This window comes from Perca fluviatilis, chromosome 7 (assembly GCF_010015445.1).
Source record: "Perca fluviatilis chromosome 7, GENO_Pfluv_1.0, whole genome shotgun sequence".
NCBI lineage: Eukaryota > Metazoa > Chordata > Actinopteri > Perciformes > Percidae > Perca > Perca fluviatilis.
The window spans coordinates 15,962,279-15,981,936 of record NC_053118.1 but is presented as its reverse complement, the minus strand read 5'-3'; the positions used below and the strand labels follow the sequence as shown (position 1 = coordinate 15,981,936).

Sequence of the window (19,658 nt, the reverse complement as noted above, 5' to 3'; positions counted from 1 at the left end):
GCATAACAAAATATACTGGTAACATAATTATCTGTAGACAAGCAGTAAAACAAAATAAAGAGTAACTATAAAAATGTATAAATCTTCTCAAATACGTACCTAATACCTAAATCCTCAAGAAAGCAATACATGTTTATGCAAGTGCTCACAGGTTCATAACTGGCTAAACATGAAGAATGGTGAATAAACAGTTATAGTAAATTTCAAACCGGTAGAAATTGTTAGATGGGAACGGAAACATGACTAAGAATCTCCAGTCATGCTGGTGGCTCTGTGAGCTAGGCAGTGCTTTGAGCTAAATGCTAGTGTCAGCATGCTAAAATGCTTACACATGGATATGGGCACACATCGCTACACCAACCTTTTCATGAAGGTGGTTGAAGGAATGAACGAGGGACGCTGTGTTTGCATGGTCCAAAAAGTCTGCCGCCACTGTTTTGCACAGATACATGTAAACGGGAATATTAGTGGAATACTCTTTCATTAGCCATGTAAACAGCTTGGTTGGAATATCGTCTTTTTCGGAATTAGGGCAAAAAATGGAATATTATGTACATAAATGTAGTCAATGACAACACTAGCGTGGCCGGGTTGGTTCAGTGGTAGAGCAGGTGCACATATACTGAGAGGTTTATGCCTCGACGCAGAGGTCCAGGGTTCAAATCTGATCTGTGACAATTTCCTGCATGTCTTCCCCCTCTCTCTCCCCTTGCTCACCTAGCTGTCCTATCAAAAATTAAAGGCGGAAAAGCCCCCCAAAAAAAAAATATATGACAACACTAGCATGGTAAGCAAAGTATGATGCTAACAATGTTTCCATCTTAATTTAGGGTGTGACCATGCTAATATTTGCCAATTGGCAAATAAACACAAAGTCAACCTTAGGTTGAGGTCATTAGTTTTGCAGTTATTGGTTATAAAAGTATTGGATACGTTTTGAAGTTTGACTAGATGGTGGTGCAAGGTAAACATCATGGGATTGTCAACGTTATTACAATGCTTCCTATTTGTCAAGACATTTCACTAAAACACACAATATCAACCTCATGGTGATGTTGGGGCTGAACATGTTGCCACCAACTAAAAATGTACAATTCACAAAACACAATCACTTCCTTGACTCATGGCCTAACTTTTAAATTCAATTAAAATTGGTTTTGTCTTTAGATGTTACACAGAATCTCCATGCCGGTATAAGTCTCTTCTGTACATAGCGGTAAGACAGTTAAGTCAGGTTCACAGAAGATTTGTTTTCTTTCCTTCTTGCCTCAAGGCAGCAGGAGACAAACTGAGTTTCTGCCCTGTCATACTTCTGTGTTCCCTCAATAGAAAAGGAAGCTTTTCATTTTCTGGCAAGGCTGTGTCTAGAGTAACCTTTTCACAACTTTGCTCATATTTTATTCTTATAGTTTCTGGAATGTGTACAGAAAATACTGTATATATTTTTTTTTCTTTCTCCATCTTGTTTTATTGTGGCATAAATAGAACTTGCAGACTGCAGTCAACTTTTCTACTCTTGCGCTATTAGTTTCTGCAGTCCTGTATGTACAGTAGGAGAGGAGGCTTCATGTTGCTTTTAGCAGATGAGCTGAGGTTTTGCCTACAATTACTAGATATCACTTTGGTCCTCCTTGGGGGCAGCTAGTGGCACCCTTGTGTCAGTATGTATACTCAGACATTCAGTGAACATCTCCATCAACTTACGGAGTTCAAACTTTCAACTTTCCTGCCTCTAAGGGCCGGATTTACGTACATGAAAGCACAGCTTAAATTTCATTTGCACATGGAATCTGCTTGTAATTAGCGCCTTATTCACTAAATCAGCAGATAATTACACAATCAGTGACTGGTGCCGCCTTCGAGGCGCATTCTGTGAGCGAAGCAGGATCAACTTTTCTCGTCTCCAGGGGTCCGTTTCAGAAAACAGGTTTAGTGAAAACTATCGTTTTTCTTCCCAGTCTATCAGTTATGTAGCCTACATAACCTTATCCGTCCTCACATCCCTAACGTCACCCACCGTGGACATGCTCTTACATCCCAGCAGATTCTTTGTGTCGCATTACGTTTTTTGCAAATGGCAGTTTTCTTTACAACATTGGTGATGGGGAGCATATTAGTAAAGCCACTGTATAGCAAAGCACCGTCAGAAGAATGTGACTCGCTCTGAAATGTTTTTTTAAAGTTCTTGTAGTGTTCTCTGGACACGAACCAGTAAGAGCCATTAAAAAGGAGTTCCACAGTATTGCAGGTGAATAATGTAAGCCCTTTGAAATAAAAAAATATGAATTATAATTCTGTTAATGATGGTGCTGCAGCCTCAGAACGGGATTAGTAGACCTAGGACTTTTTCCCACAGGATTGCACCTAAATGAAATAGATTATAGGTTCAATACCATTTCACCAGTAATATTATACTTATGATTAAATATGATATAAATACACTATATTGGAACTTACGCATTTACTCTAGCAGAAATTTTCTCCCTCGCAAATTCTCTCTTTTTTGCAGCAGCCACTGTGTTGCTTTTTTTAAACAAAATATATGTTCAAACTCGCTGTATGTGCGCATGAGTATTTCTGCTGACCAGTTTGTTTGTGGTTGTTGCCATGGTGAATCGTAGTATCAGTGCTCCATTCATGCTGCCTTTTTATAGTGGTGGTGCACTGAGTGAACCTACTCTGAGTTGATTGAACCAACTCAAATCAGCTGTTCTGGAACTGAAAACTCAAGAGTTTCCCATCTCAGGGTAAATCAACTCAGAGTTCAGGGTTACACTCAGAGTTTGTTAACCTCCTTCTTGAAACGGGCCCCAGATTCACTTGAACCAGGAAACAGAAGTTTGTGAACCATTTATGGAGGACACTGCACATGTGATAAATTCAATAAAGGGGTTAATGTGAGTCAATAAACATCAAATAATTTCTTTGTCACACTCATGCAACTCCCTTGTCATCCTTAGTTGGGCTTTATTGACAGACATAAATCCAAACAATCTACTTATTAAGATACTATGGATGGGACAGTGTGTTTGCTTTAATTGTATTTGCACTGAGTGAGTGCGCCATCAGTCGTGGTCCAACAACAACTCAAAAAGCGGTGCACGACTATTTCTAAGTAAGGACACCACTATGTATGAGTCAGATCTTCTTCACCATTGAGTCGAGTCCCTCTCATCATCCATAAACGTGAAAATAGTTAATGTGTTTCCATGCTGGCTCCAATGCCTATTTCTGAATCATTCGTGGGCCAACCTCAGTTCCTTCTCCATTATACGTAGCCACCACTACTGTGTGTGAGTCAGGTTCTTTTGGCCATATATAAACATGGTGTTGAGCTCTAAACCTCTCTATAACCTGCCACAGAATATAGCTTGGCTCTAATCTTGACACTAGGTCATTAAAAGATATTATGATCAAAGTAAAAAATAATAATCATCTCCTTTATATTCTCTCTGTCATGCCATCTCACATCTGTCTCTTTAGCTCTCACTTGGTCAGCGTCTTATGACTTACCGTATTGGTCCGAATATGAGGTTTTTTTTCCCCCTGGAAATACACCTGAAAAAGTAGGGTTGTCTTATATTTGGGGTCTAGATGTTTTTATGTTAATACACCTACAACAACTATCGGCAACATCACAAAACGAGTAAAACATGGGTTGCCCTCAAAACTGAAGTGAGTCACCGTCCCTCACAGATAGCTAGTGCCAGGGCCTGAAAGATGGAGAGACACAGCGGTCGTCACGAACAAAGTCACAGCTGGACTCGAGCCAGCTGATGGTTGCGCTGCGACTCAGCTGTTCAAGTCACAGAGGCTAGTTTTAGAACGTAAGGGATGTCACCTGTTTCAACAGCCAATAGAGAAGTCATCTGCTAATGTCAGCCATTAATAAATAAAAATAAATAAAATAAACTATAGAAATGAAATGATCCATAATCCATTTTATTTTAATTACAACAGCTGGTCGAAATGGAGTTTTAGACGGAGCCTCAACAACCGCCTTGAAAGCATGGTAACAATATACAGTATGGTCAAGCCGGGGAGAGAGAGAGAGAGAGAGAGAGAGAGAGAGAGAGAGAGAGAGAGAGAGAGAGAGAGAGAGAGAGAGAGAGAGAGAGAACCCCGCAGTGAATCAGAGAAATAAAATGTATTTTTGCCGATTCATCACTAGAAGTGTAACTGTAGCAAGCATCTCACTATCACTAACATTATCCACATTCATATTTAGACGCAACAAATGATATATCCAGCTACAAAAAAGCCTAAAAGTCGGAAGTAAGAACAGAAGTAACCTACAACGAGGGGGGGTGTCATCTTATAAATCAGGGTCGTCTTGTAATATTCGGACCAATAGGGTACTCCGTCTAGCTGTTTGCAGTTGTGATGAGTCAGGCCTTCTGATATGTTTAGTGGAGATTTTCTCTCTCTCGCTCTCTGTCAGGTCCTCTCGGCCATTTATTAAACTGTATGAAGCTGACAGACGATGCCCATGAATGATGAATGATGACTAGAGGTCTGTCAGGTGCCAACAAAATGCATAATAGAGCATAGATACAGTGATTCCAGTCCTTCGCACCAGACACATGGCACAGTTACTGTATCATATCACAACTTATTAGTGGAAATCCACCAAAAATAGCATTCAGGCATGTTTTTCCTAGAATAGAATCCAAAATATAGCTTAGAAAGACTCCGTTTGTGAGCCATCAAATACACTAAAATTAAAGCAGATGAACTCTCGGAGATGTTTAAGTGTGATCACGGCAGGAGTGGGCATCTTGTGTTATTTAATTTCTTATAATAAGAGACTGATATTCCATTTTATGATAGATTGCTCAATTTATCTTGCTTGCTTAAATTTATTTATTATTAAGACCAGTCTACATAAAACACCAGGCTATAATGTCATTATTCTTCACCAGCCAAATATTGTGTACATTTCCATCCACCATTGCACAACTTTCAATATAAATTATGAATATGATTTTCGGTTTATTTTTCATGGCGACTAAAGGACATTGACCATTCAAAGAAGATGTGGGAGTGTGCGTACAGTATGTCTGTACTTTATATTTTGTGGAGTGGGTGGCCACAGACACGTATAAAGCATATAGACATGTTTACAAGCCTGCATGTCTGTGTGTGTGTGTGTATCTGATTGCTTAGACTTAGTTATACCCAGGGAGTACAGGCATGTTCCTGTGCCTGCATGCATGCATGCGCCTGTAAGTACTGTAGATGTCTGTGTTCCAGTATAGAAGCATTTGCAGTTATGCTGGCGTGTGTGTGTGTGTGTGTGTGTGTGTGTGTGTGTGTGTGTTCCTGCTGTAGTATGTAGGTCACCAATATATTCCTGATGAGGTCTAGTCCTCTGGAGAACTCTACAGATATGAGGGCCTAAATTAGACCCTATTATCTGTGCGAGTGTGTGCGTGCAAGTGCATGGGTGCGCGCGCGTGTGTGTGACTATGATAGAGAGGGAACTAGACACTATTATCAGACAAGGCATGTGTTCAATTTTGTGCATATGCATACTTTTTACATGTAAAGAGCATTATTATGCGAGTCTATATGCATAGGTGTTAAATTGCATGCTATTTTCAACATAATGTATTTATGCATGTGTGGGGCAAATGACACACTGGTATCATCTGACTGGCTGTCTGTTACCACTGACCTGGGACTGTAAACCTCAAGCCTCAGTTTAAAACGACGGTTGGCTCAGAAAGCCTGTCCATATTGCTGTTACCGAGCCAAACTGCTAATAAGCCTCAAGCACCACTCCAAGAAAACTAGGTGGCTATTTGCACAGCAGCCGCCATGTGTTAAGTTGTTACCAAATGTAGGAAACACATATACCATGCATAAGGGTGTGTTTGAAGAATGAGGGATGGAAAAAGATGATTTCATAATGTGTAAAATGTACTAAATTTCAGTGGGTTTTTTTCTTGCTTAAAATAGAATTGAAATGTGTTTTTGGAAGAAGTTGGGACGGCTGAATGTCTTAGACAAGTTTTTGGACTGCATGAATCAAACACTCTTACTAATGATCCCATGCATAGCTCTTAAACTCTTACTAAGCACTTGTGTATGGCTGTCATTAAAGAACCAAGGGGAATGATAGAGGTTTTCTTTTAAGCATTCATAATTGCACATTTTCTGTCACTTCCTAAATAACAATGTGGCTTTCTGCATAGCTGCTGATTTAGGACACTTTGTTGAAACACTACATGTAATTCCCTGTCATTTCAGGATGTCTACATTTCCAGTCAGCCTACTGTCCGCAAGTCACAGGGACAATACCACATGCAGTCAATCAGTCAAACCAATTCGGAATTTTGCCAGAGCTCAGCCCAAAAGTTACATTGAACCTGAGAGTGATGAATATAGGGGGTAAGAATGTCTACCTTTGAAAAGGTTCATGCTTTGACCAAATCATATGCTGTCACTCCTAAGCTTTAGAAGGCCTGCGCTTTTCATCAAAGCTCTTGATGGCTACCTTTCACAGTACTGTCGAATACACCCTCAAAAGCTTCCCTCCCTCCTTTTCTCCCTTCCCCTCCCAAATCTCTTTCTTCTTCCCTCCAATGTCGACTACCCCTCTTCCCTGCCTCTCCTTCCCCCCTCCTTCAATCCCTCCATTCCTCTTGTCCTTAATCCCTCCCTCCTCAATCAAACCCTCAAATCCCTCCAGGTTTTTTTTTTTTTCCTCTGTGCATGTGTGACTTCAGTCCTGTCAAGGTAGATGAAACAAGAGGAATTCAGATTCATCACAGTCATAACCTGCCATGATAATAATCCACTACCATTCTTCCCATGTGGCAGTAGGCCGATGTTACTGCCCTTTTTCGGGATTTATTTGCATATTTGTTTCCCCGTTGTTTCTTTTGATGAATTATTTACTGTGGAATGAAATGACAGCGAGATCACTGATGATTGCTGTCGCGGGTGGATGGGTGCCTTTCTCCTCTTTGTAATTATTCCCTTTTTTTTCTTCCTGATTTTCAATCAAGTTTTTCCACTCATTTTCCCCACTGACAACAGACGAGACGCCGAAAAAAAGAAAAGAAAAAACATATTTTAGCATTTCTAGTGGAATATTTCCACTGTCTAGCAGGAACGCAGCTTCCTTTGTTGTTGTAATGATTACAGAGTAGGAAACAGGAGGGAAAAAGAGGAGAGAAGGAAGAGAGTAGAGATCAAATGGGAGAAAAAATAATCTGTTAACATAAATGGCGCCCAACATGTTACACACACACACACACACACAACGATACCGCCACACACACAAAAAAAAAAAACACACACACACACACAACAAAAAAAAAAACACACACACACACACACACACACACACACACACCTGACCAATCAAGAGACATGATTAGCATATTAAGATAAACTGCGACTAATAATTAAACGTTGTAGTTTGTGATACTTTTTAGTCAACTTTGAACACAAAGTCAAAATTAGCCACCAGGAGCTTGGACCGCATATGTATTTACACACAAATCAATGTCTTAAGAGTGTAATCACAGTGGTTTGTGTCCACATAAGTGCCATGATTGTAAGCCTTACAAACTGTATTCCCTGCATGTACCAGGGATCTACCACACGCACTCATACACACACTGCCACTCTGTCCCTGTAATGCCCTATCCAGGAATAACAATGCATAATTCATGTGCCGAAGTCTCGTCTGCAGACAAAAGTCAGCGTTTGCATTTATTATTTATTGAAAACAGCTCACATGATGAATCCTTTAACAAACAGAGCTTCTAGTAAGCACTGTACCTATTTCTTCTTCTCTTGCTGTTTGTGTTTTGGCAAAGATTTAAGTGGGCTCATTAGCAGAGATGAGGATGCAAGGAGAGGAGAGGAATGGCAGGGGAGAGAGACAGAGAGTGGGGGAGTGATAAGAAAAAAATGAGGCCAAAGGATAAAGGAATCATTTTTGTAAAGGTGTGAATTAATGAGAGGCTTGTGCAACGCAAGCTAATTAATTTAACAATGAAATGCTTTAGGGACTAAGTTTTAGGACTTCATCTCATTTACAGAGCAAAAGTTTACTATTGCTACCCAATGGGTATTTGAAATGACTTAACTGCATTGCAAAACCTGGAGGTATCAATGTATAATAATTAAATATTTTGTAAGGATTGATGCAGTGCTGCTACTGCACCCTGAACTGCCTAAAAATCCTGCAGAATTACTTTAAGAAAAGTCCCTAGCACATACACAGACACATATACGCACACTGTCACAGTTACACTTGTGCGGACAGTTCACCTTGAGGATGGGAGGCAATTTATTGTAGAGTGAAATGAGCATTTGCCATCCTATGCTAATGCAGTCATCATTTATTCCAGAGTACTTGAATTTCATCTACTCTACACATTCACCATCCATCAATCATCGAAGTCATGAGGCATTATCTTTGCGGAACATTTTATATTCAGTCTCCTCTTAGATTGGTGAACACACACTCATTGCACACACAGTCATTTTTGTTAAATCCCCCAAAAAAAAAAAAATCAAATCTGGTCGAGCAAAGGTTGAATAATTGATGTGTTATGTTAAAAAAGGAATGAAATAATCATACCCTGTTGGATTTTGGAGGAACATCAAACCAGAGTTGGAGCTTGGCAGACTGGGCTGAGCAGGGTAGGGGCCTTATGTATTTGGGACGGCTGCCCTGTGAAATAATAATGAATAGCAAAGAGTTAGAGGATTAGGAGATTTTTGTTCTGCACTGTACCTGACACTTTGTGCATGCCCACCCGTGCTTTTTACAGCATGACCAGGGTACATGTATCCTGCATTAATACAGCAAGATTTTCTGAAAGTAGTTTGCTCTAGTGGGCCGGGGAAACATTCCAGCCGGCCTGCAAAAAATGGATGAATGGCGGCAGTAGAAAATGACACAGGGTTCACCACAAGTGCTGCTCTAATGGAAAGAGATTGGTGCCACTCCACAAACAATGCATCTCAGAGATGCAGCGACAGCTAAGTAAGCAAGCGGGACTGTTAGTAACCGCAAATTGTTACATTTCCAAATCAAAGGTTAGTGTTGCTGACATAAATATAACGTTTGGAACGGATGTTAATATGATAAAATGATAGTCCAATTAAATGAAAAGAACATGAAATTAATTTACTTTTACCATTTTGAGTTGAATAACATCAGTTTTGTACCTGTTATTATCTGCTGACAAAAATAAAAAATAAACATGTTACACCAGACCACTAGAACTAATGAGTATATAGTGTTTAGTTCTGAACACAGCTGACTTGGTGGAATATCAACACTCCGCTTTACGGTGCTGTAAGCTCACGGTGGTGATGAAATGGAATATCATCTGCTTGTTTGCTACTGTAGTCTACCACCTCGTTTCCATGGCTATACAAGTAAGCCATGAATATATACACATAATGTACATCACACACACACACAAACACACATAAAGATAAATGTTTTATATGTAGGGCCACCTTTTAAGACGGTCCCCATTTGGGAAGCAACAACAGTGCATGATGAATACATTCATTCCAAGCTCCCGTGTGAGCTGTGCAGCAGTGCATCTCTGACCAATACCTTTTCATGATTGTATGAAGGCTGTACTGTATAGATTTTCCCATACAGCAGCAGAGGGATATAAATGTTTATCATTATTACTGTTTCAGTTCCCCCATCTGCATTTTGTTGCCCAAGAGTTCCAATTTGCGTTTAACGAATGATCTCAGTGAATGAGATGCGATTGTCAGGAGTTGCATTTGCTCTTTTTTTTTTCCACTGCAGGGGTTGGAATTAGGATTTTATAGATATGGTACAAATAAAAGGACACAGTGAGACCTACATGACGAGTTGCTGGAGAGAGGGGGAGGAGGGAGGGTGATTGACAAAAATAAAAATAAAAAATTGAAATAAGGCTGATTTGGAATTAAGAGTAGAGAAGCTTATTTTGGGCAATGACCCCAAAATCACAAAATGTGAAATAAGTTGACTAAATCAGTCAACGATAACATGAAATATGGTGAGCATGCATTAAGCTTCTACATTACTACTAAATTCAGAGCACATGTGTAAACCACTGGTAGGTAAGGACCATAGAAATAGAATGAGAGTAGAACGGACATTCCCAATCCAATTGCAAAGAACTGTGACCATTGTAGCAGGCTAACTTCAGCATTAACTTCCATGTAAACCGATTTGCGACAAGTCGCAGATTCATTGAGGTGAGGTTTTGCAACAAACGAGTAGTGGAGTAGTACGAAGCATGGAGAGGCGTATTTTGTATGCTTTGTCGAGGGGAATTGAGGATTGCAGATAAAAAAAAAATAAATAAATAAAAGTAAAACGCTGGCTAAGTGTGGACGGGAGGCCAAAGCGTAGTTCTCAAACTAGTGAGTGTGGCACACTTTACGACCCCACTGATGGGTGTTGCTACCATAACAATTAACAATTGCCAATAGGCTCGTTCGAGATGAGCCAGATCTGCGCAGAATCGATCACCGGCGATCGGCACCCAATGCATGCCGGTTAGATTTGTGTCCGACTTCATCCCGACTTGCTCTGATGTCATGCACACGTGGGTATTGATAATCTCACGAGACCAAGGCGGCCGCAGTTCTGAGATGCAGGTAGCGCAGTTGCTTTTCACCAACTGCAAGAGCCAGGCGGACGCAGGCGGACCCAGTGCATGCTGGGAAACGCCGGCCTCTCAGCTGATCGAACGGCTGATTGGTTCAGAATCGACTCAACATGATGACGTTTTATATAAACTTTTTATTGATTTGGAATCGGAGGGATTTTAACTGTGATTCGTCTGATTTAAAGGCTTACTCTGTACAGAACACATGTTGTGTGACTGATAGTTACGTTTAGAAGTCAGAGAGACTAAATCTGTTCAGATTACAGATCATCTACAGTCTGTTGGTAATTAAAATCAGCAACAGATCGCATGTGAGCATTTTGACAGCTACTCTGTCATAATAAAAACAATTGGAGACTGTGTAGGAGCTGATATATGTGTCTGATAACATTTTATTAAATCGGAATCGGACCACCATTGTTTCTGTCACTTCCTGTTCATCCTGAAGGCTGCTGGAATCAGCTGGAAAACTGTCCGACTTGAGAGCGGACTTTTGTCACTGCACCCGACTGCTGCCGCCTGCTCTCGTCTACTTTACAGGCGAGGCGCAGTTCATCTCGAACGAGCCTATTTTCTCTTGAACTAATCAAATGAACACAACACTTCATTGTCCATTCTACTCATTCCATTTCTATGGTTAGAAAACTTGTAAATGGTGGCGGATTGTCTTTGGTCCCTCCTTTTGCTTTATCCATTAAAACTCTCCCCTCCATCCCGTTTGTGAGCCCTCTGACTTGAAATAGTGTTCGACTCAGGGGGGCTTATTTTATTAATTCACTGTTTCCTCTGTTACAGGCCCCCGTCTACGTATTCCACATTGCGAGAAGACCACCTCATAGGGATTTTCCCCTTCACCAGGTAACCACAAAGAAAGAAAAGAAGCACATTATCCACATGTACAACATAACCCCCCCCCCCCCAACACACATATACACAAGCTTTCTGCGCGCTCCCAATCTGACCACCAGCACAGCAACACACACACACACACACACACACACACACACACACACACACACACACACACACACACACACACACACACACACACACACACACACACTATTATCTTTATGAGGTGTTTTACACCAGTGACCACCAACACAGGGTCTCAGTGTTCTCTAATCCACACTCAGGCTGAATAGGCTGCTCCATGCAATGGAGGGATTACACTGTCGGATTAATGGGACTTTTAATTTGAGTCATTGTGAGTGCCCATGATAAAAAGAATAGGTGCAGGAAAGTATCCCACTGCCTCCATGTGATATTGTTAAGTGTTACAACTGTACATTTCAACTACTGCATTAACTGCAATGACACACACTGTATGTGTATTGTATGTGTCAGACTGATAATGAGCATACATAAGCTTTTAAAGACTGGGAAACTTAACTACTGTCACTGTGAGAACTACTGCAGCAATTGCAGCATAGTCACGGCTACATCATCAGTATTGCTAACGCTACTTTACTACTTTTATTACTATTGCTACATCTTGGGAAAGTGTTATGTCAAATCACAGCTAAGCCATAATTGTTGGCAGCTAGTTAACTGTACTGCAATGAGCCTGTGATCTGTTATTAGCTGCATTGAAACACAATGATAAAATTTAAGTGGGGGAAAAGTTGCCTTCTTACCCACCAAGATAAAGCTGAATTGCCTTTACCGTGTTTATGAATTCAGTCTGTCTCATTCACGTAAAAGTCTATTTTTAACTGACTGAAGTAAAATAAAGGAGTGAAAGGAGAAAGGCGTCAGCTAGACACTTCTATAGACATTACAACCCGTGATGGCCATAGCCGCGGCAACACAGCCATCGTAAAAAGTCGAGCACTCACACTTTATTGTATTTTTTCTTATTTTTTCGTAAGATTGAGACACATGCATGCTTTTGTTTCAAACATTTACTAATTACAAATAATTTGCAGGACACACGGCTTCACATGCATTTATTGATTTAGTTAACATTACAAGTAGCTTTTGTAGCTTGAACATTTAGTTACTTCTGTATTGTCTGTTCCTATCTTGTAACATTTAGTTCTTTTAGGCTTACCAGTGTCAGAAGTTCCACACTGTGAGGAAAGACCCACGCAGTCTGCGGGGCAAAATGGTGGCACCTGGAGCAAGAGCTGCTTTATAGGCCAGGTGGCCTAATTGGACACTACCATTACTCGCCATGTCGTGGGGGAGCTTCATTCTTTCTTTAGAGTACTTTTTTGCTTGATTTACATTATATAAATTATTTTTGTTTTGGTTAATGTTAATTTTTTTTTTTTTTTTAATAAGTGTTTGGTTTTGCTTTGATTGTTATTTGTAGTTTAATTTGTAATGTTTTATTGTTAGTTTCCCCTGTGTGTAGTAACTGGTCTGATCAAGCAGTAAATGGGTTGCATCTCATAACCCTTAAAATAGGCTCGTTCGAGATGAACTGCGCCTCGCCTGTAAAGTAGACGAGAGCAGGCGGCAGCAGCCAGGGGCAGTGACAAAAATTCGCTCTCAAGTCGGACAGTTTTCCAGCCGTTTCCAGCAGCCTTCAGGCTGAACAGAAAGTGACAGAAACACTGTGGTCCAATTCCGATTTAATAAAATGTTCAGACCCATATATCAGCTCCTACACAGTCTCCAGTTGTTTTTATTATGACAGGGTAGCTGTCAAAATGCTCTACATGCGATCTGTTGCTGATTTTAATTAACAACACACTATAGATGATCCATAATCTGAACAGATTTAGTCTCTCTGACTTCTAAATATAACTATCAGTCACACAACATGTTAAATCAGACAAATCGCAGTTAAAATTCCTCCGATTCAAAATCAATAAAAAAGTTTATATAAAACATCATCATGTTGAGTCGATTCTGAACCAATCAGCTGTTAGATCAGCTGAGAAGCCGGCGTTTCCCAGCATGCCATGGGTCCGCCTGGCTCTTGCAGTCGGTGGAGAGCAACTGCGGCGCCTGGCTCTAAAAACTGCGGCTGCCTTGATCTCGTGAGATTATCGTTGCCCACGTGTGCATGACGTCAGAGCAAGTCGAGATCAAGTCGGATCAAGTCGGACACAAATCTAACCGGCATGCATTGGGCGGCGATCGCCGGTGATCGATTCTGCGCAGATCTGGCTCATCTCGAACGAGCCTATTGCCTCTTTGAGTCGTACATTTGCCTTCCTTCCTCGCGTCTTAGACCCTCCCACCATGGGGGCACGGGAGAGATGCAAGGAAATCATGGGAGGAGAGAGGCAACGAGCAAATGTGTTTTAAAGGGATGAGGCGCCTTTTCCTCTGCGTCACATGAATTTGTCAGCTGTGTGGGCAGAGTTAGCAACTCCTTCAGCTGCACAGCTTCCGGGAAGGCTACTCTTGTGTATCCTCGCATATAGCTCCTCGATGCTCGCTCCTCGGGGCAAACATAAGAGCTTTGAGACGGCCTTCACTGAGGAGAGACAGAACAACTTCCGGTTTAACTGAGGACTGAGGAGTCGAGGAGCTACCAAATAAGGGTTGTGTAATGCAGTCAACTGTATATGTCCCCTTTGTTTCTTCTTTGTTATGTCAGTTGTATGTTGAGTTTTATGTGTTAAAATCTAGTAACGTTCTGTTTAGTGGACCTATTTGATGGGCCCGGCACTTCATCCTCACTTTGGTTTGTAAACAGTTATTTTTGAAAGTTTTGGGGTAAATAAAGCCCTTCCTTTTTTCAATCTACCTGTGACTTCTCCTGCCTTACTGCTTGGTCCCTCACACAACTCATGAACATTTCCAACTTGAGTAACACTACTCCACTACTCCACGCTGCTTGTCTCAGTTTCTCTGCTTATGTAGACAAACAACAGGTGCCAACAAATATGGCAGACTATCCCCTCAAATACCTAGTAAGCAGCATGGCTAAACTAATTCCCAACCCTACTTTATTACTGCTACTACTGTTATGTTTTGTTACTTTTACCATGACTATAATTAAAGTATAATCAATACTTTAAGTCAGTAGATTAATGCAAATATTTTTACTGTATAGTAATATATAGTATGTACACACATATACACCAAGGCACCCAATTCATACATAATTTGATGTCTGCTCCCTAAATAAGTGGAGAAAGAAAGAGGCCAATAGTCAGGCAGAAAAAAACGGAGAGATTGGCCTAAAGATCTTAAAGTGAAGAAAGCTTGATGAATGGATGGATGGCTAGATACAGGGAGGAAGTGGAAAAGAGAGCTGTTTAGTGTTTACCATTCCTGACTGCAACAATGGAACCATGGATTTCAGCATAACTATGGGTAAACAAAGGCAGGCCTACAGAACAGCGTTGTATATTTTCTTTAAGCCATTATCTTCTCCTTCTTTCTTCTCTTTGGGCATTCTACCAGAAACCTGACAGCTGCTCTGATCACAGAAGAATTGTATGTTAATGAAATCAAGTTGGATTTATTATATTTTGCACACATTCAGTGTAGTGCATTATCCCCCTGGGAAAGAGAATACAACAACCAAATGCTAAAATCTCAGTGGTTGTTGATCCATTTACTTATTAAAACCACATCGTTAAACTTGCCCTTCAGAACTCGCTTTTCTGAAACTGCTGGTTTGAATTCTAATCAATCCCTTTCGTTAAAATGAAAATAGAAAACTCAACAGACGTCCCAGAGAACAGAGAGGAAGCTCAACAATTCTTAAGTCATTTTGCATGTTATTATGCCTTTTTTTTTTACATGTGTCATTTCACAACATTTAGTCTCTATAAGTCTCGCATTGCCAGACCTATCTCCACAGCACTAAGTCTCTACTGATTTATTTTGTTGGGCATAGTATAAAGAGCGAGAGAGTCCTTGTAGGGAGGAGGACTGGTTGGATGGTACCAAACTAACACCTGGCTTTCCCCCAGGAGACCACTGTCTCGGGTGAAACCAAAAGTCAATGTTAACTTACTTATGTTGACTACCTAACTTACATAAGTAACTTAATTAATGTAATAACAAACATACTTAGAATTTCCTAAACCTAACCAAGTAGTTTTGTAGATTGTAGATTTGTTTGAATTCACACATTAAAAACATGTTTAAAACATGAAAATTGAAACGTAGCAATGAGAACTGAGCGCTAAATTACATACGAAAAGCTTAAAATGAGTAGACATGACACGCAAAATGTTCTTAAAAGTAAAGTGCTATTTTTACGCCTTCCCAAGAAATTCCAGTGGTGTATCTTATGCAAATTGTTTGAATTCCGTCATTGATATGAATTGACAAGACCTGTATTATTCTGCTTTTGGCTCTACTTCAACCTCATTGAAACTAAATGGAGGATCACTGCTGAATTCCACAGGCTTACATTTATTCTCTACGCCTCCCAAATGTATCAAAAACTTGCACAGCCACACTTTGGGACTGTGAGAATGTTTCTTTGCCTGATCTTTAAGTTGACAAAGTCTATTAGTGCAAATAAAATCCCTGGAAATTTTATCCCACATGTCACAACAAACAGCGCTAGGAAAGCGAGAAATGCCTTTACATAGGAACAATACGGATAGGGTTGACACTTCCAATCCAATCCAATCCAACTTTATTTGTTAAGCGCTTTAAAACAACCAAAGTTGACCAAAGTGCTGTACAGAAGAATAAATAAGACATCATAAATAAAATACATAACAATATAACATGAATACAAAATAATAGCTGCGCAATGAAAAACAATCAATCTAAATAATTAAAAGAAGTACAACAAGTCAACATCTTACTAGGTGTCTTTGGCCACAGAGAAGAGAAGAGGCTTGTTTAACGTGCAGTGGCAGATCATTCCATAATTTAGGAGCCGCCACAGCAAAGGCACGGTCTCCTCTGAGCTTCCGCTTAGTTTTAGGCACACTCAGGAGCACCTGATCTTCTGACCTGAGAGGGCGAGTGGGGATATAAGGGCATAGAAGCTCCGAGAGGTAGGGCAGGGCAAGACCATTCAGGGCTTTAAAAGCAAATAATTTTTTTTTAAAATGGATCCTAAATTAAATAGGCAACCAGTGGAGTGAGGCTAAGATGGGGGAAATGTGCTCATGTTTACGTGTGCCAATTAAAAGACGTGCAGCAGCATTCTGTACCATCTGTAGACGGGCGATGGAGGACCCACTTACCCCCACATGAAGTGAATTACAGTAATCCAGCCGAGTGGTAACAAAGGCGTGGATTACCAACTCAAAGTGCTGTCTTGACAGTATTGGCTTTATTTTGGCCAGCTGCCTCAAGTGGAAGAAGCTTGATTTGACAACAGCCTTGATCTGACTGCTAAACTTAAGCTCTGGGTTGACTTTAACCCCTAGGTTTTTGATGCTAGGTTTTATATACTGTTCCAAGGAACCCAGATCTACAGGGGGGGGGGTCCCAGTGGTGCCACCAAAAACCATCACCTCTGTCTTTTCATCATTAAAATTAAAAACGTTCAGAGCCATCCAGGCCTTTATGTCGTCGAGACACTTAAGTATCAATCTGACAGAGTATGCATCTTTCTTTTATCTTCTAATAGGCACATAAATCTGACTGTCATCTGCATAACAATGGAATGAAATGACATGCTTCCTAAGTATGGAACCAAGTGGGAGTAAATAGAAAGAGAAAAGGAAAGGGCCAAGAACTGAGCCCTGTGGGACCCCTCACAAGAGAGGAGCAGTGGAGGATACACAGTCACCAAGGCTGACACAGAACATTCGATCAGCCAAGTACGATCTGAACCACTCCAGTGCTATGCCGCTGATGCCCACCCACTGCTTCAAACGTGAGATCAATATTTCATGATCCACTGTGTCAAATGCAGCAGTTAAATCTAAAAGCACGAGGATAACACAGTCACCAGAGTCAGTAGCTAAAAAGATATCATTAAAAACTCTCAAAAGGGATGATTCTATGCTGTGCAGGGTTTTAAAACCGGATTGGAAAACCTCTAGAATATTATGTTCTTCCAGAAAGGCCATTAATTGACTGTACACAATCTTCCCCAGGATTTTTAAAAGGAAAAGCAAGTTGGAGATAGGCCTGACATTTGCAAGGACTGCAGGATCTAGAGCAGGTTTTTTAATCAGAGGTTACTACTGCATGTTTTTTAAAATTTTCAGGGACCACACCTGGACAAAATGCTATTAATGACTGTAATAACAGATGGTCCTACAGTGGGGAAAACCTCCTTAAATAGTCGAGAAGGCACCGCATCGTTTGAAGAACCTGAGGGCTTCAAATGACCAACAATGTCCTGTAAAAAGGAAAGAGTCACAGGCTCAAACTGGTCAAAAACAGCAGAGCAGGGGACAGAGATTGAGGTGTCATAAGCTGAAGGTGATATTTGAGCCCTAATTGAAGTGACCTTATCAATAAAAAAGTGAAAAGTTTTCACACACAGCAGTGGACGCCTCCATACAGGCAGTCTGCGGGGCATTTAGAAGTGAGTCAATAGTGTTAAACAAAACACGAGGCTTCTTTTAGCATCTTTCACAGTTTTCTGCTAATGATGCCAGCAGTCCCTTAACATTTGAAAAGACACCTGCAATTTGTTCTTCTTCCACTTGCGCTCAGCTCTACGGCACTCACGTCTGACAGCATGAGTCGTGTCATTTAGATGACACGACACGTCAGATCTAGTTTTAGGCTGCCTGGATTTTAATGGAGCCACAGTGTCCAAAACAGTTTGGCAGGTGTAGTGAAACCATGAGCTAAGCTCCTCAGTATTGCACACAGACTCAGGAATGATGGAATTCTGACTGAAAGCAACCAAGAACTGAACAGCAGTGGAAGGGTTAATAATGCGACAGCGCTGAGTAGCAGCGCAAGGTTTAACTGTATTACAGGCAAGAGCAGCCTCAAATAATACAGGCATATGGTCCGAAAACACTGCGTCACATATCTCTAGATTAAAAACGGGCAGACCATATGATAAGACAAGATCAAGTGTGTGTCCGTGTTCTTGTGTGGGTCCAGACACAGATTGCACAAGATGAAAATAATCAATAAGGTTTAAAAAACCTTTGCCATTGGCTTATCAGGACAACACACATGAACATTGAAATCCCCAACAAGCACACGGTCATACTTTTCAGCCAGGAAATCAGAAAAGTAATTTAAAAAGTCCTTGTTGTACTTGGGAGGCCGATAGACCACAGCACACTGTGTGAGAGCGACCAATCTCAAATGAGCTCAGTTCAAAGCTGGTGAAAGAGGATGACAGCAATAGCTGCTTACATTTATAATTACTCTTAAAGACAGTCGCTATTCCTCCTCCTCGGACCAACGTCCGCTGGGAGGTAAAGTAGGAGCAATCATCGGGTAAAAGTTCAGTGAAAGCGCTGGACTCACCAACACTCAGCCATGTCTCAGTCACACAGAGGAAATCCAATCCTTGGGACGTGAAGAAGTCCTTTAAGACAAAAGTCTTGCTCGCTAGTGATGTAGCATTTACCATGCCAATCCTGGCAACAACTGGCGGGACTGTGGCGTTGGCTGTCCGGGGAACCCGACACAGTGGCCACACGTTGTGCCAAGAAGGTGGGGGCCAGGGCACGGTAAAGGTGAGCCGGAACCCTCGCCAGGTGTGGGGGCAAAGTTTCACGTCTACCATCATCCAATTTTACTACTTCTTCGGCAGAAAATCGAAGATCCAGCAGCGTTTGCCGATAATACACTAGTAGAGAGTTGACATCCAGAGCAAGGAGCGAAACAAACCGCACAAACACACACAGCACAGGCAGTGTGTGACAGACGGCAGGCCACACATCTTGGGAATTTCCGTTTTACTTGATTAACATTGTATTTCCGTAGTCAATTAATAATTATGCCAATGAAGAAGAGTATTGTAATGCAACCAAATCAAAGTTGAATCTGCCCCTTTCATTTTTTTTAAGCTGTAGCCTCCATTTATATTAACTTTGCTCTCATATCAATCCATGCATAATAAAAAAGCTCTTGTTCATCCATAACTTTTAATGACATCACTCTACATCCTCTTGAATAAACCACACCATGCTAAGTTAAAGT

The 19,658-nt window shown here is 40.9% G+C and overlaps 1 long non-coding RNA gene across 1 annotated transcript in view; it reads right to left on the bottom strand.

Moving 5' to 3' along the window:
• Nucleotides 1-12,760, bottom strand: part of LOC120562129 — a 39,635-nt gene extending 26,875 nt beyond the window's left edge. Inside the window, exons 1-2 of the long non-coding RNA XR_005639697.1 lie at nucleotides 12,706-12,760; nucleotides 8,603-8,695 (exon numbers count right to left, since the gene is read on the bottom strand). This is a non-coding gene — a long non-coding RNA (uncharacterized LOC120562129). The remainder of the gene's footprint in view (nucleotides 1-8,602; nucleotides 8,696-12,705) is intronic.
• Between the last annotated feature and the right edge of the window lie 6,898 nt (nucleotides 12,761-19,658).